The sequence below is a fragment of the Tupaia chinensis genome, unplaced genomic scaffold, assembly GCF_000334495.1.
Source record: "Tupaia chinensis unplaced genomic scaffold, TupChi_1.0 Scaffold000395_1, whole genome shotgun sequence".
Lineage (NCBI taxonomy): Eukaryota > Metazoa > Chordata > Mammalia > Scandentia > Tupaiidae > Tupaia > Tupaia belangeri.
The window spans coordinates 1,746,855-1,762,177 of record NW_006159897.1 but is presented as its reverse complement, the minus strand read 5'-3'; the positions used below and the strand labels follow the sequence as shown (position 1 = coordinate 1,762,177).

The 15,323-nt window shown below is 40.7% G+C and overlaps 1 protein-coding gene and 1 long non-coding RNA gene across 2 annotated transcripts in view; both read right to left on the bottom strand.

Moving 5' to 3' along the window:
* PPM1H (protein phosphatase, Mg2+/Mn2+ dependent 1H) overlaps window positions 1-15,323 on the bottom strand; it is a gene marked incomplete at its 5' end in the record, with an annotated part of 284,823 nt that overhangs the window by 253,423 nt on the left and 16,077 nt on the right.
* Window positions 10,268-15,323, bottom strand: part of LOC106735453 (uncharacterized) — an 11,957-nt gene continuing 6,901 nt past the window's right edge. The window contains exon 3 of the long non-coding RNA XR_001370775.1: window positions 10,268-10,464. This is a non-coding gene — a long non-coding RNA (uncharacterized LOC106735453). The remainder of the gene's footprint in view (window positions 10,465-15,323) is intronic.

Below are 15,323 nucleotides of genomic sequence, written 5' to 3'. Positions count from 1 at the left end.
GGAAAGTGAGAAATTACACACACACACACACACACACACACACTGGAGGGATAGAAACACTGCAATCTCTTCTCCTCCCTTCTCCTCCTGGGAATTCAGGCACGCACACGTGCCTGGTGTGATTTTCAAGCCATTGGGTTTGGGACTTGAACCAGCAGTCAGCCATGTGCGAGTTCAGCGATGTAAGCACTACACCACTTGCTGGTCATTTTTTATCTCATTAAAAAAAGACAGTCTGAAGAGGTAAGAAAAGCATAACCAAAGTTAATCACTCTCTCCACTGTGAATATAGGCAGGTGGATAGAAACAACTGGAGATGCCACATACAGCTGGGCAGGACATCCACTGTACAAATATGCTGGCTAAGGGGCTGAGGGGTGGCTGCATCACCGCAGTTCTGGGAGAACTGGAGATGAAAGCCATGCTGGGAGGAAAAATGTCATCTAGAAGATGCTAATCGTCTGAAGATCTAGTCCAGTGACCAAAACAGGACAAAAGGGAAAGGCGTGGATATATTCACACAAGACTGTCTCTCTCACTGCTAAATGCTCAATAACAAATGCCTGGGACATGGTAATTGCTCAATAAGATTTTATTGAATGCATCTTGTATAGTTTGAAGTAGCAATATAATTTTATTTTTCCCCATGTGGACATAATGTGTCCCAGTATCATTTATGGGCTGTTCTAATATATGTGCCATCACCTGCGTCATATACCATTTACCTTTGAGTACAGGCTGGTATGCTTTTCATTCTATTTCACGGGTCACATTCTATATACTCTCCACATTGCTCATCTTTTTCTTTTAAAAACACATGTTTTCCCCATATTCTTGTATTTTGTGCTGAATTCTATCATTTTGAAAGCTCAATTCTTTTAATAAAGTCTAGTTCCAGCTATTTTTTTTTTCTTTTTGGTCTTCATCTTCACTATTTTGCTGAAACAGCTTACAACAATTTACTAGTTATTTCATTACATGTATCTTCATATCTGATCTACTGTTTATCACCAAAGTTTTAAATTTCAACCTTTTAGAGTCCTGTTTTATTCTTTTCTAAATCTGCCTATTTGCCTTTGGAATTCTTTTGTTTTTATTTTTAGTAATTTCATATTTTACACAAAGTCCCCATCATGATGTCCATTATATATTTTTTTCAACAGACAACTTTACATTTTTCTACCTGCCAAATGTTCTCTCCCCTTTCACCACACACCCACCCTTCACCATCCACTCTCTACCATTTACCTTCCCCCCTTACAGTCTCTAGTATCCACACCCATCCTTTCAGCACATCTTCAGATCTCTCAATCTCTGCCATAGACTGCAGACAGTTCAAATTGAGTGGAGATATACAATGTTTATCTTTCAAAGTCTAGCTCACTTCACTCAGCACAAGTCTTCTATATTCATCACTTTGAATCAAACAATAGGATCTCATTGTTTCTTATACCTATGTAATATTCCATATTAAATATGTGCTACAGTTTTTCAACCCAGTCATTAGTTTTTGGATGCTTAGGTTGGTTCCATGTTTTAGTGACTGTGAATACTACTGCAATAAACATGGATGTGCAAGTGTCTTTCTGTTTCCATATACTTTGAGTAAATACTAAGAAGAAGCATAACTGGGTCATACAATGGTACTATTTGTAGGTTTTTGAGGAGCATCCATATTGTTCTCCACAGAGGCTGTGCTAATTTATATTCCCATCGACAGTGTTCCTTTTCACCACAGCCTCTCCAGCACATTGAAAAAACAAAACAAAAACAAAAAAAACCCTAGTCATTCTAAACAGCTAAACAATATCTTATTGGAGTTTTAATTTGCATTTCCCTCATGACAGAAACTTTGAACATTTTTTCACATGTCTTCTGACCATTCCTAAGTCTTCTTTGGAAAACTGTCTATTCAATTAATTTGCCCATTTTTTCATTGGGTTATTCTTTTTTTTATTTTTTTTATTTTTATTTTTTATGGGTGAGCTGCTTGAGTTCCCTTATATACTCTGGATATCAATCCCTTTTCTGAGGAATAATTTGCAAATATTTTCTCCCATCCTATTCCGAGGGCTGTCTTTTCACTCTAATTACTGTTTCCCTTGCTATGAGGCAGCTTTTTAGCTTGATGTAATCCCACTTGTCCATTTTGGGGCTTGCTGCCTGTGCTTTAGGAGTTTTAAGAAATCTTGGTCTATTCCAACATGTTCAAAAGTTGCCTGTATGTTTTCTACTAGTGGTTTTGTAGTTTGAGGCTTTATATTTAAATCTATTTTGAGTGGATTCTTGTTAAGGGTGAAAGATAGGGGCCAGTTTCATTTTCTCTGCAGGTGAATTTCCAGTTCTGCCAGAATCATTTGCTGTAAAGACTTTTTCTTCACTGCACTGTCTTGTGCCCTTTGTCAAAGATCAGTTGGTTATATGACTTGGGGTTTATTTCTGGATTCTCTATTGTATCCTATTGATCTATTTTTGTGCTAGTACCATGTTGTTTTGATCATCATTGCTTTGTAATATATTTTGAAGTCAGGTAGTTAGATGCCTCCTATTTTATTCTTTTGTTTTGTTTTGTTTTTGTTTTTGTTTTGAGAGGTTTTTCGCTGTAGGGGGCGTACGCTCGCCAGACAGACAGAGAGAGACATAGAGACAGAAAGCAAGAAATCCCCCCCCCGGGGGGGATGGTCACGCCGCAATCCCTTCTCCTCCATTCTCCTCTTGGGATCTTGGGCATGCACGCACACGCGTCCGGCTTGAGTTTTAAGCCACCAGGTCTGGGACACGAACCGCGGTCGACTATGTGGGAGTCCAGCGACATAGCCATTACGCTAACTACTGGTCCCCCTATTTTATTCTTTTAGCCTTGGTGATACAGGGTCTTTTATGATTCCAGACAAATTTTATAATTGTTTTCTCTTTTTCTGTGAGGAGTATCACATGAGGATAAGAATCACATTGAATACATAAATTAACTTGGGTAGAACTGACACTGACATTTTCATGATATCAATTCTTCTAATTGGAGGATAAGGATGTCCTTCCATTTTTTTGCATCATACTCTTTTTTTTTTTTTCAGTTTTTCATAATTTTCCTTGTAGAGGCCTTTCACCTCTTTGGTTAGGCTTATGCTTAGGTATCTTATTCATTTTGTGGCCATTGTAAATGGGATTGCTTTTTTCAACTTCGTCTATTGTCAGTGTAGAAAATGCTATAGATTTTTTAAAGAATTATTTTATTTCATTTATTATCATCATTCGTATTTGTTTAACTTGACCGGCGGGGGGGGGGGGGGAGAGGAGAGGAGAGGAGAGGAGAGGAGAGGAGAGGAGAGGAAAGTAGGCAAGCAAGCCTACAGGTCCAGGACTCAAATCACCATTGGCCATTTGAGAGTCCAGTGCCTTAACCACCACGCCACCTGCTGGCCCTGAAGCTATAGATTTTTGTATATTGACTTCATATCCTGCTACTCTACTGAATTCATTGATCACTTTTAGGAGATTTTTCATGGATTCCATTGGATTTTCTATGTACATAAACATATCACCTGCAAGAAGGGACAGCTTAGTTTCTTCTTTTCCTATTTGACTGCCTTTTACTTTACTCTCTTATCTGGGTGCAGTGGCCAGCACTTCCAGAAATATGTTGAAAAGGAGTGGAGAAAGTGAGCAGCCTTGTCTTGTTCCAGTTTTTAGTGAGAGGCTTTCAGCTTTTCCCCATTCAGTATGAAGTTCACAATGGGTCTGTCATAGATGACTTTCATTGTGTTGAGAAATGTCTCTTCTACCCCTATTTTGCTTAAAGTCTTGACCATGAAGAGATGTTGTATTTTTGTCAAATGCTTTTTCTACAGCTATAGCTATGATTTGTATTTTCCTTTCTGCTAATGTGATGTATTACATTTATTGTTTTGCTAATGTTGAACCATCCTGGCAACCCTGGGATGAAGCCTTCCTGATTGTGGAGTATAATCTTAATATGCTGTTGGATTTGGTTTGCCAGGATGTTGTTGAAGACATTTATATCAGTATTTATCAGGAATACTGGTCTAAAGTTTTCTTTTGTTATGTCGTTGTCTGATTTGGGTATCAAGGTAATAGAGGCTTCATAGAATGAGTTTGTAAGAATTCCTTCCTTTTGACTCTAGAAATAGCTGGAGAAGAATTGCAGTTAGCTCTTCTTTAAACGTTTTGTAGAATTCAGGGGTGAAGTCATCTGGACTTGGGCTTTTCTTCATTGGGAGACTATCACTGATTCAATTTCACCACTTGCTATTGGTCTATTCAGGCTTTCTCTTTCATCCTGATTCAGCGAGGCAACTTGTACATGTCCAGAAACTTGCCCTTCTTGTGTAGGTTTTCTAGTGTGTTGACATATAATCAGTCACTTGTAGTATTCTCTCATTGTGTTTTGTATTTCTGATATATCAGCTGTAATAGTATCAGCGTCATTACTGATTTTATCTAGCTGGTTCCTTTCTCTGTTTTTCTTGATTAGTCTAGCTACTGGTTTATCAATTTTGCTTATCCTCTAAAAAAACAGTTTTTCACTTCATTTTTTAAATAGGTTTTTATTCTCTACTTCATATATTTAAGCGCTATCTTTACTATTTCTTTTATTTTTGAGGTGTTTTGGTTATTGCTCTTGCGGTTCCTTAAGATGTGATGTTGTTTTTTATTTGCTACCTTTTTCATTTACCCTACGGTTCAGGAATGGCCTCTTCAAAGAAGGGCTATGTGAGTTGAAATCTAGGCTAAGCAGGAGATAGCCAGGGGAGAGTGGGGGAAAGCCGTCCTCCACAGATTAGCCAGAGTACAACTGGCCTAGAGGAGAAGGAGCAGGACAGGTTGGAGGAGATGTGAAAGGACGAGTGTGGCTGAAGCACAGGGAGGAGGGACTGGACCATGCGAGGCAGAGTGGGCCACATTATACAACCGCCCTATAGAATGAGTTTGTAAGAATTCCTTCCTTTTGACTCTAGAAATAGCTGGAGAAGAATTGCAGTTAGCTCTTCTTTAAACGTTTTGTAGAATTCAGGGGTGAAGTCATCTGGACTTGGGCTTTTCTTCATTGGGAGACTATCACTGATTCAATTTCACCACTTGCTATTGGTCTATTCAGGCTTTCTCTTTCATCCTGATTCAGCGAGGCAACTTGTACATGTCCAGAAACTTGCCCTTCTTGTGTAGGTTTTCTAGTGTGTTGACATATAATCAGTCACTTGTAGTATTCTCTCATTGTGTTTTGTATTTCTGATATATCAGCTGTAATAGTATCAGCGTCATTACTGATTTTATCTAGCTGGTTCCTTTCTCTGTTTTTCTTGATTAGTCTAGCTACTGGTTTATCAATTTTGCTTATCCTCTAAAAAAACAGTTTTTCACTTCATTTTTTAAATAGGTTTTTATTCTCTACTTCATATATTTAAGCGCTATCTTTACTATTTCTTTTATTTTTGAGGTGTTTTGGTTATTGCTCTTGCGGTTCCTTAAGATGTGATGTTGTTTTTTATTTGCTACCTTTTTCATTTACCCTACGGTTCAGGAATGGCCTCTTCAAAGAAGGGCTATGTGAGTTGAAATCTAGGCTAAGCAGGAGATAGCCAGGGGAGAGTGGGGGAAAGCCGTCCTCCACAGATTAGCCAGAGTACAACTGGCCTAGAGGAGAAGGAGCAGGACAGGTTGGAGGAGATGTGAAAGGACGAGTGTGGCTGAAGCACAGGGAGGAGGGACTGGACCATGCGAGGCAGAGTGGGCCACATTATACAACCGCCATTGACATAGCAGGATGCCATTGCCAATCTGTATTAATTAGGATCTGTCTCTTTTCCTTTCCAGTTTGGGAACAGTTTACGTAATCTAAAGTTATCAGTCCCTCAAAAGAACTTTTCAGGAATGTAGTCATGGGCAGCCATTGACAGGAAGGCACTCAAGGGAAAAAAATACTAAATCTTGGAAAAGAGTTTCTATTTTTTATTTTACCAGCAATATATTTGTGTCATTTATATAACAATAGTTTGGCATACTGGGTTCAGAAATCCAATCCCTGTGATGATGATTTCTAATTCTGATGATGCCTACATCATTTTGACTTAGGGCACTTTATCCAGGCTAACCCATCATAATTGAGAGGATTATCTGATGAAGGAAGGGCTTAGCTGTCACTTAGCAATGTCTCATGATAATAAAAATGGTCACCATCTCCTGCTTTGCACTTCCATTAGCAACTGTTATCTCCCCCTAGCAATGTTCAATTTACCTGGGTGAAAAATCCACATGAGCCCAAGCCAGCAAATTACAGTAGAAAAGTATTCATAGGTGACATGTTCAATTATAATAGACCATTTAAATAAAGATTTAAGATAAAAACTAAAAAGTAAAATGTAACCACTGAGCCCCTACAAAGTGCCAGGCTCCCCAAACTGGGGACATTAACAAATACAAGAGTGAGACAGGAAATCTCCAATAGTTATTAAATCTCGCATCATTACTTCACAAGGACTGTACAACAGAATCACTAAAAAACCTGAAAAGTTGAATGCAATAAAAATCACTGGTATTTCTTCAGGGAGCCTACTGAACATCAGTTATACACTTACATCAGTTATATTGTTTCTATGCTGTACTCAAAAATAGGAAAGAACTGATAAAAATTGAACATAGTAAGACTGTGATAATCTGAAAGCTATTTTCCTCTAACAATATTACAAGATGTAAAATGGCACCAGTTGCTAGGGCCAGCAGGTGGCGTGGTGGTTGAGGCACTGGACTCCCCATATGGCTCTGGATCTTAGGCCTCTAAACCTCTGTTTTTATAAATTACTCAAACTCAGGTGTTTCTATTATTAGCAACAGAAGAAACTAGAACTTCCCTCAAACCCAAATTCAGGGTTAGGTACCCCTCTCATCACTCTTTCACACCCTATATTTATTCCTTTAATAACAGAGAATTATTTTGTGGGGGGGAATAGTAAGAAAACCTAGAATCTTCATTTTCCAAGCAACCATTAACTGGGGGGGGGGGAATAGTAAGAAAATTTAGAATCTTCATTTTCCAAGCAACCATTAACTTTAATTTTCCAAGTACTGACAAACGTACTGGCACATCAGTAAGGCTGGGCTGTGTTATCGTACAGTAACACGTTTGTTTAAACTCATTCTGCTTGTCTGTTTCAGGTTGGCTCTGCATCTCCTCAGGAAGGACAGGATCTGCACAATCCAGAGGGTCACCAGTGGCTGAGCAGGAGGATGGGAAGGAAAATAGCAATGCTCCCAGGAGGTGTGGAATTGGAAGTCACTGGTGAGCAGCATCAACGATCACCACAGGGGTGTTGGCAGAAATCGAAGCATCATACAAGTGCAGTTGACTCTCTACCAATAGCACCCCAAAAGGTATCTCGGGGTCAGAATGCTGCTTCATTGCTTTGGCAAAGCTAATAAGACAAATGGAGGTGTTAACTCATCATATGGCAATTCACCAGAAAAAAAAAAAAAGAATCCTTCATGAAGTAATGGGATAAGACAAGAACATACTCGGCTTCCAGGAAACCTACGTAACAGAATCTTATTAACTGACCAATGTAGCTCCAGAAAGTAAAAGCAAATTTGTTCCCCAGCTGTTCATAGGTATCGACACAGTGAGGTCGTAGCCCTGTCCAACTGTGTCCACCTGGCACTGTCAAAACCCATTAGCTTGGAAATGATGCATGGGCATGGAATAGCTACTGTGTCCATTACAGCTCCAATAATTGACTGTTTAGAACGAATATAAATTCAGATACAGGCAAAGCATGTGGTATAGGTAAGCATAGTAAAGAGGTGAACACATCAGAGCAAATCACACGGAATAATTCAGGAGATGAGGCTGACGATGTGTGGACTGAGTTGTTAATGGAGTAGAAAGCAAGGTCTGAAAGTCTGGGGAACACCAACATTTATGGGAGAATAAACACCATTATTTATGGAGAAGAAAAGAGTCTGATGAGAAAATCAGAAAGAGAACCAGAAGGAAGGAGTCTTCAGTTGGGATGAAACAGTTCATGGGCCGTACAATGAGCAGCAACAGTGCAATGAGGACATGAAGGACAAACACATTTTCAAAATGGCGATTTGGCTCTAAAAGTCACTGGTGGCCTCTGGGGAGCGTTGCCCTGCACAGCACTGAAGTCGAAGTCATGGCTGGAGACAACCCGGTATCTGAAGGCACGCCATTACCACTCTCCTGGGCACTTGCTGGCTCTCTCTCTAGCCCTCTGCTGGCTGACTTCTGTCAGGTTCAGCTTCCTGCCCTGGGGGGAAGCATCCTCTGGTGGTCCAGCCTAGGCTTGGTGGCCCGTGATGCCCTGTGTTATGATGACAACATTGCCCTCCACTGCAGTGCCTTGTGCATTCGGACAGGACTCCCGCTAGACAACGTGAGGGAAGAGGCCTACCTTCTTTGTCCCTGACACTCAGACGAGTTCTTGGCTCAGAGGCATTCACTGCATGTTTTGTAAGGAAGGAAATAAGGGAGGGAGGGGTTACCAACCAGAGCAATAGCACATCCAGTAGCTTGAAGGGGCGATGCAGCCTAGGAGGAGGAGTATGTTGTTCTACCCCATGGCAACATCTTAGCACACCTACAGGCCAGGGAAGAAGGTGACTATTAAGAACAGATGCAAGATTTCTGGCAGAACATGTTCCATCTGAGACAGCAGGGCCTAAAAGGGATGGTGTTACAGAGGCCCGAGGTGGACTGGAGAGGAGCTCATGCTGGACACAGATTCAGTAAGGTGAGAAGGCATGGTCCTCTACCAGCACAAAGACAGGCAGAAGTAAGACTCATAGTTTGAGGAAAGGAAAAAAGGTCTGAAAAGGCACCATGGACACTGGTAGGGAGTCAATTACAAAGGAGTTGGTTACTGAAACAATTTAATCTTCCGTTTAAATATTCTTTCCGTCTTCTTATCAATTCTTTTCAATTTTTTCCCTCAAATCCATCCTTATTTTCTAGATGCCCAATTTATCTTGGTTTATGCAATTAATTTCATGCTTAGGCCATTAATATCATGTAATTTACAATTTCCCTGCATTTCTCAAAATGTAAATAAGCACATTTACCAAAAAGGAGAGGGAAATGAATTTCATAGGCAGACATGTACAGTAAGTGAAGTATATGATCCTTCAGCTTGGGGTGTCACAATTCAGCACGCTGAGAAAATCTACAAAGAAATCTACTTAATTCTAACCCAGCATGGTTTAAGTTTTGTTTTATATGGTACCTATTAAATATATAATGGAACACAATAAGCAGAGCCTGTTTCTTATCTTTCATGGTCCACCTACAAGTTTATGCTACACATTTATGCTACAAACTACTGTCATGTATTAGTCAGGCAAGTCTAAGACATGCTGCAGTAACAAACATGCCCCAATCTTAGTGACTTAATACAACAAAAAGTGATTACTGTACATCTGAATGTCTCTGTAGGTCAGCTATCCCTCAGGCAGTGACTCAGCTGATTCTAATCTGTAACTGTACATTGGAAACACATAGCTACCTCTGCTGCTCTATAAGAGTAAGACAATGCTGGTAGGTCTCCCAATGACAATCAAATGCTTCAGTGTGGAAGTCAGACTTTACTTCTGCTCACAATACATTGGCCAGAACTAGTCATGTGGGCTCACCTGAAAAAGGAGTAAAAAACTGTTAGCCTTTCAAGTGCCCAGATAAAGCAAGAAGGGAAAGCCCTAGATGTCCCTAACACATACTTCTTCCTTATTCCCAGTCCCCGCAATCTGTTTTGCATCTAGAAATTCCCCAACAATCCCTATTTTTTCATCTTGCCATTGTATCTCACCTTCACCTTTGCTTCTCCTCTCATATTTGCTAGCTATTTTCCCCAAATGTAAATCATCCCAACACCTGCTCAGAATAGATAGATAGATAGATAGATAGATAGATAGATAGATAGATAGAGATAGATAGATAGATAGATAGATAGATAGATAGATAGAGATAGATAGATAGATAGATAGATAGATAGATAGACAGATAGATCTATCAATCGATCGATCCTTAGTAGCTGCTCACTGCTTTTGGTATTAAGTTCTTATCAGGACATACAAGGTCCTACATAACCTTGCTTTTTACCTACCTTTCCAGCCCTGTCCTGGCCTCTGTGCACTTTCTTATTTTTAAGACCTGACACCTTCTGGACAAAACATTACTTTGGTGATTTTAATTGCAATGAGTCAGAAATCTCAGAACAAAAGAAAACTTGGCTCAGGGTTTCAGTGGCTCTTTATTTCTTGGCGAATGCAGGTGGCAGCAGCCGTGTCTGCAGCCCTCTCCTCCTGTGAGGCCTGTGGCAGTTCTGTCCTTCTGCTCTCTAAAGCTGGCATCGCTCCCATGGTGATGCGACCAGGGAGGGTCAGAGGGGCTTGGGCTCAGTTGTAGCAGAGTTTTGGCAGGAAATATCCCAGGCAGTCCTACCAGAAAATGAGGGAACAGGTGCCTCATTATTTCTTTTTCTGTGGCAAAAATTGTAGTGCACACAGAATAATTCACCTTAGACCTCCACCCAGGCCAGATCCCAGCAGGTTTTATCTGAGAAGCGAAGTCCTCCCTCCTTCTTTTTCAACCCTCAATACACAATATGGAGGCGGACATTCAAAGAGGTATTGTTCAGAAGGGAATGCCTCTACAATCATGAAGGGAAACACAGATCTTACAGGGAGATTCCAGAGGCCACATCTGCCAGACTCAAAGAGCAGTCAAAATGTTATCAGTACCGTGTGAAGGAAGAATCATTACATGAAGCAGGTAGTTCAGGCACTTGATAGACATACAATGAATGGTTCTCCTTCACGTGGGGATTTTCTTTAAGGATCTCCTCCAAATAATCACAAAAGATTATTCTAATTCCCAGAAGAAGCTACAATGCTTTCATATTATCATGGTTTTACTCACACTGGTGTACCCCTCAAAAACCTCCTCCATTCCACATGTGCTCCTTGGGGATCAGACCAAGGTCAGTCTTGCTTGCCTCCTGCCCGTGTTCACCACACTCAGCATTACCAAGCCTCCTTCCCATTTATGGGTTCCCACTGCATTTGATCAATTCCCATATCACAGTTATGCACATAATCTCTCTCCTGCCAACCTTTGAACCCCTCGAAGACAGAAGATGAATCTTTTTAAACTTCAGAGCCTTATACTCAGTGGGAGTTTAATAAATGTGAACTGAAGTGGAATTAATTTGATGTTTTCTGCTATCCTTGCTAAAATAGCGTTTTACTTGGACCCTAAGCGAGTGTCGGGGATCACACGTTATATTTATTTATTTTAGTAAGCACAGCTTTACCAATCCAAAGTTTTGCTAACACATACGATGTCGACATCTTCTGTATTGGTATCTGTCTCATAATATGGTCTGAAAAGCTTGAATGTCACATGGAAGGAAATGAAGATGGCTCATCTTCCTACCTACTGGGCTGTCAGAAAAGTCCTGGTATATTCTTCTCTGCAAAATATATGCATTTGACTAATTATATGTATTGAATAGAATAAATTACTGGGTTGCCGGAAAAGTCATGACGTATTGTTTCTACATAAAAACATGTCATGACTTTCTGACAACACAGTACTTACTGTCCTAACCGGCAGGTGAAAAATTAGCTTTATGGATGAGGGGAGTAGTGACTGCTTTGAGATACGGTCAAAATAAATATGTCTCAGGAAAGGATATATATTTCATTTCAAACACCAAGAATGTACTTTTTAAATTTTTTCCTAAGAAAAAAATTAGTCAAGCACTATTTTAAATATAGTCTATTTAAACCAGAATATCCCCACTGCAGAAAGCGATGCTGAAGCAGTTCTGGTATGAAGAAAGGTGAAAAGTCCAATCAATCAGTCCTGTAAGGGCGTCAGAAAGCACACTAGGGAGGACGCTGATGCGGGCAGACTCCCAGTCATTCATCCATAGCCATTATCCCTGATGACCTTCAAGGAGCTACTGATGTGGCTGGTGGTCAGTTAGCACTTACAGGACAGCCCACTCGTGATCCTCCACGCGGAATATGTAGGATATGGAAATTCAGCCCACAGAGAACCAATGCTGATTCGCACAACTATGCTGAACGTGGAGAATATGTGTCCTAGGTGACAGATGTCACATAGCAAGCGTCCCGGTGCTTTTAAAATATAATTTGACAATTAGAGCTTTCAAAAGCACATCTCAAGCAAGACACTGTGTCCTTTACTCTTGGGTCAGGGATGCTGAGCGCAGTACGGTGATCTAGCAGCTTCAGGGCCACATATAAGTACAAGGTATTGATTAAAATTGCATCAAGCACGGCTGCTTTCCACAGCAATTCAACTGCCGAAGCAGGAGGACATTAGCTCTGCGCCAAGCGACAGCACAATTCTGAGAGCCACGGAGATGTCCTCAGGCCACCCCCCGACAGTCGACATGTGGCTAACAAAAGGAACTGAATTCAAAACTAATTGTGCTCTTCTTCCTTTATTCCCCCCTTGTTTTTTCCTGGAAGGACCAGTAAGTGGGTCCAACCAATTTCACAGTTTTTAGAAGACATCGACGTATTATAATTTGGCTGTAACTGAATCACATCTCTAAGAAAGACAGCGAGCATGAAATGAATAGCTTTGTCATCACCACCATAATTTTATCTGCTTTCGCTGATCAAATTTTCTTATTCCCTTCAAGGCAAATATTTCAAATAATCTTTTCTGGACAATATAGTAGCAGCGTTATTGTGATAAATGATGGGAAGGGAAAGGAAAGCCTACAATTTTAATCCCTTTTCATCCAGGATACACTGTTTTGTTTTGTCTTCTGGAAATAAGGTTAGAATCTGTGCTCGGTGCACAGGTTGTTTTTGTTTTTTTTTTTTGATATTATTAAAGGTAGGGGAGGGAAAGTTTTCCTCTAGGCCAGAGGATTAATTAACGTTATACCATACATGATTTTCTATATTGTTGAACTTAGAAATTTGTACCATTAAATTGAATGTAATTAGATTTTCAATTTGTGATAACAGGCATATTCAGCCAACAGATCCTTCAGAGATTTTATTAAATATAAAGCAAATAAGGCAGATAAAAACACATGAATTTTTAAATGAACTGTATATAAGCATCCTACTTAAAAGCCTACAGGAATCAATTAATCAGTGCATAACCTCTATTATGAGACTTACTCTCACAGCACTGTAAGAGTCAATGAACTGGGACCAGCAGCTGGCCTAATGGCTATGTCACTGGACTTCCATGTTGTCGACTGTGGTTCGAGTCCTGGACCCAGTGGCTTAAACTCACTCCAGGCGCTTGTACATGCGTGCCCGAGATCCCAAGAGGAGAATGGAAGAGAAAGGACTACGGCATGGCCATCCCCGCCCCAGGGAGGGATTTCTCACTTTCTGATTCTCTGTCTCTCTTTGTCTTTCTGGTGAGTGCACGCACCGCACCCTATAGCAAAAATCCTCTCAAAAAAAAAAAAAAAAGAGTCAATGAGCTAACTTTATAAACAAGCAAACTGAGGACTCAAATGTGAACCAGCTGGATGAAGACACGGCTGGCTGAGGAAAGTACCAAGACCCCTTCAAGCTGCCCATCGTGCTCCTACTCTCAGAACTACCAACCTCAGCCCTGTGGTACTCCTGTCACAGGTTCTCATCCTTCCATGAATTTCTCTTCCCAATGAGCATGTAAGACTCTAAAGTTTAAAACCTCTGGCTCTTCTTCCTCTTAGCACATGTGAAAAGTACAGTCAATGTGTGACAATACTACAAAGAACACAATGTAATTCTATTACAAAATAATCTCAGAATTGCCATAAACCTAAGGTACTCAAAGATTTGTACATGAGCCCTAATGCTAGCAGATTCTAGCACCTATTATCATTATCTGCTAAAGATGGATAATGCTAACTCCCCCTAATAATCTTCAACAGCCCAAACAGACATGACACTGAAGCCCTTGGAAGACAAAGTGCTCAGTAAACATGGAAGAAGACCGCAGTGTGTGACAGCTACTCCTTAATCAGAGCGTTCATGTCAGAAGTGGAAGAACTGGGTCAACAGGTGGCACAGTGCACAACAAATACTCTGTGATGCGGACTCACACGGGAAGGTCCTAGGTTCGTGTCCTGGGAACTTCCTGTATGCATGCAGAGGATGCATGTGCCTGTGTCAGGGTTGGCTGTGGGTGATCAGGGTGAGACGATCCTGTTGTGGGAGATTCTCTCCCATGGAAGAGATAAGTAAATAAACTTAAGCAAAAGAAGGGTGTAGGGTGTGGGGTAAGTTTCTGGCACTATACAGAGGAAGTCATCCTACACGGCCAACTAGGGTTTGAATTTTGGCTCCACTGGCTTTGCGTTGGGTGCGCCCAGGATCCTAATAGAGAATTGGAGGAAGAAGGCCTGTCAGATGACTAGGCCCCCCATTAGGGAGTGCATGCCAATTGCACAATGCATGCTCGCTCTCTCTCTCTCTCTCTTTCTCGTCTTTTATGTACTTTCTGACATTAAAAAAAAGTGGAAGAACTGCATTTCACCATAACTTTTAAAAAAGAATTATTAATTTAATTGTATTTATTCATTCATTTATTTTAATTTGAACAGCAAAGACACACAGAGAGAGAAAGAGAGAAAGGGAAAGTAAGAAAGCAAGCCACCAGGTCCGGGACCTGAACTGTGGTTGGCCATGTGGGAGTGTCCGGCGTCCTAACCACCACACCACCTACTGGTACCACCACTATAACTTTTTAAAGTAGTCTAAGATGCTCTATCTGTAAATGCACTGCAAAAAATAAATGAAAATTATGTTAACTTTTAATATCATTATGTCATACCAACAGCTCTCAAAGCATAATTTGTGAAACCCTGGGGTCTCCAAGACTCAAGAGATACCTGAGGTCAGAACTATCTCACTCATAAAGCCATAATGTTACTTTATTTTTCATTTTTATTCTCCTTCTCTCATGAGTAAGCAGTGTTTACTTATGAGGGTGATTGTACAACAGATTAAACGCAGGGGCAGATAAGAATTCAACTTTTTATTAAGCCATACATTAAAAGACTTACAAATTGGGACTAGCAGTTAGCGTAATGGCTATGTCGCTGGACTCCCATGTGGTCGACCGTGTTTGAGTCCTGGACTCGGTGGCTTAAACTCATGCCGGGCGCGTGTGCGTGCGTGCCCAAGATCCTGAGACGAGAATGGAGAAAAAGGGATTGCGGCATGGCCATCCCCCCTGGGGGGTGATTTCTTGCTTTCTGTCTCTCTCTTTCTGGCAAGCGCACGCAACCTATAGCAAAAGAAAA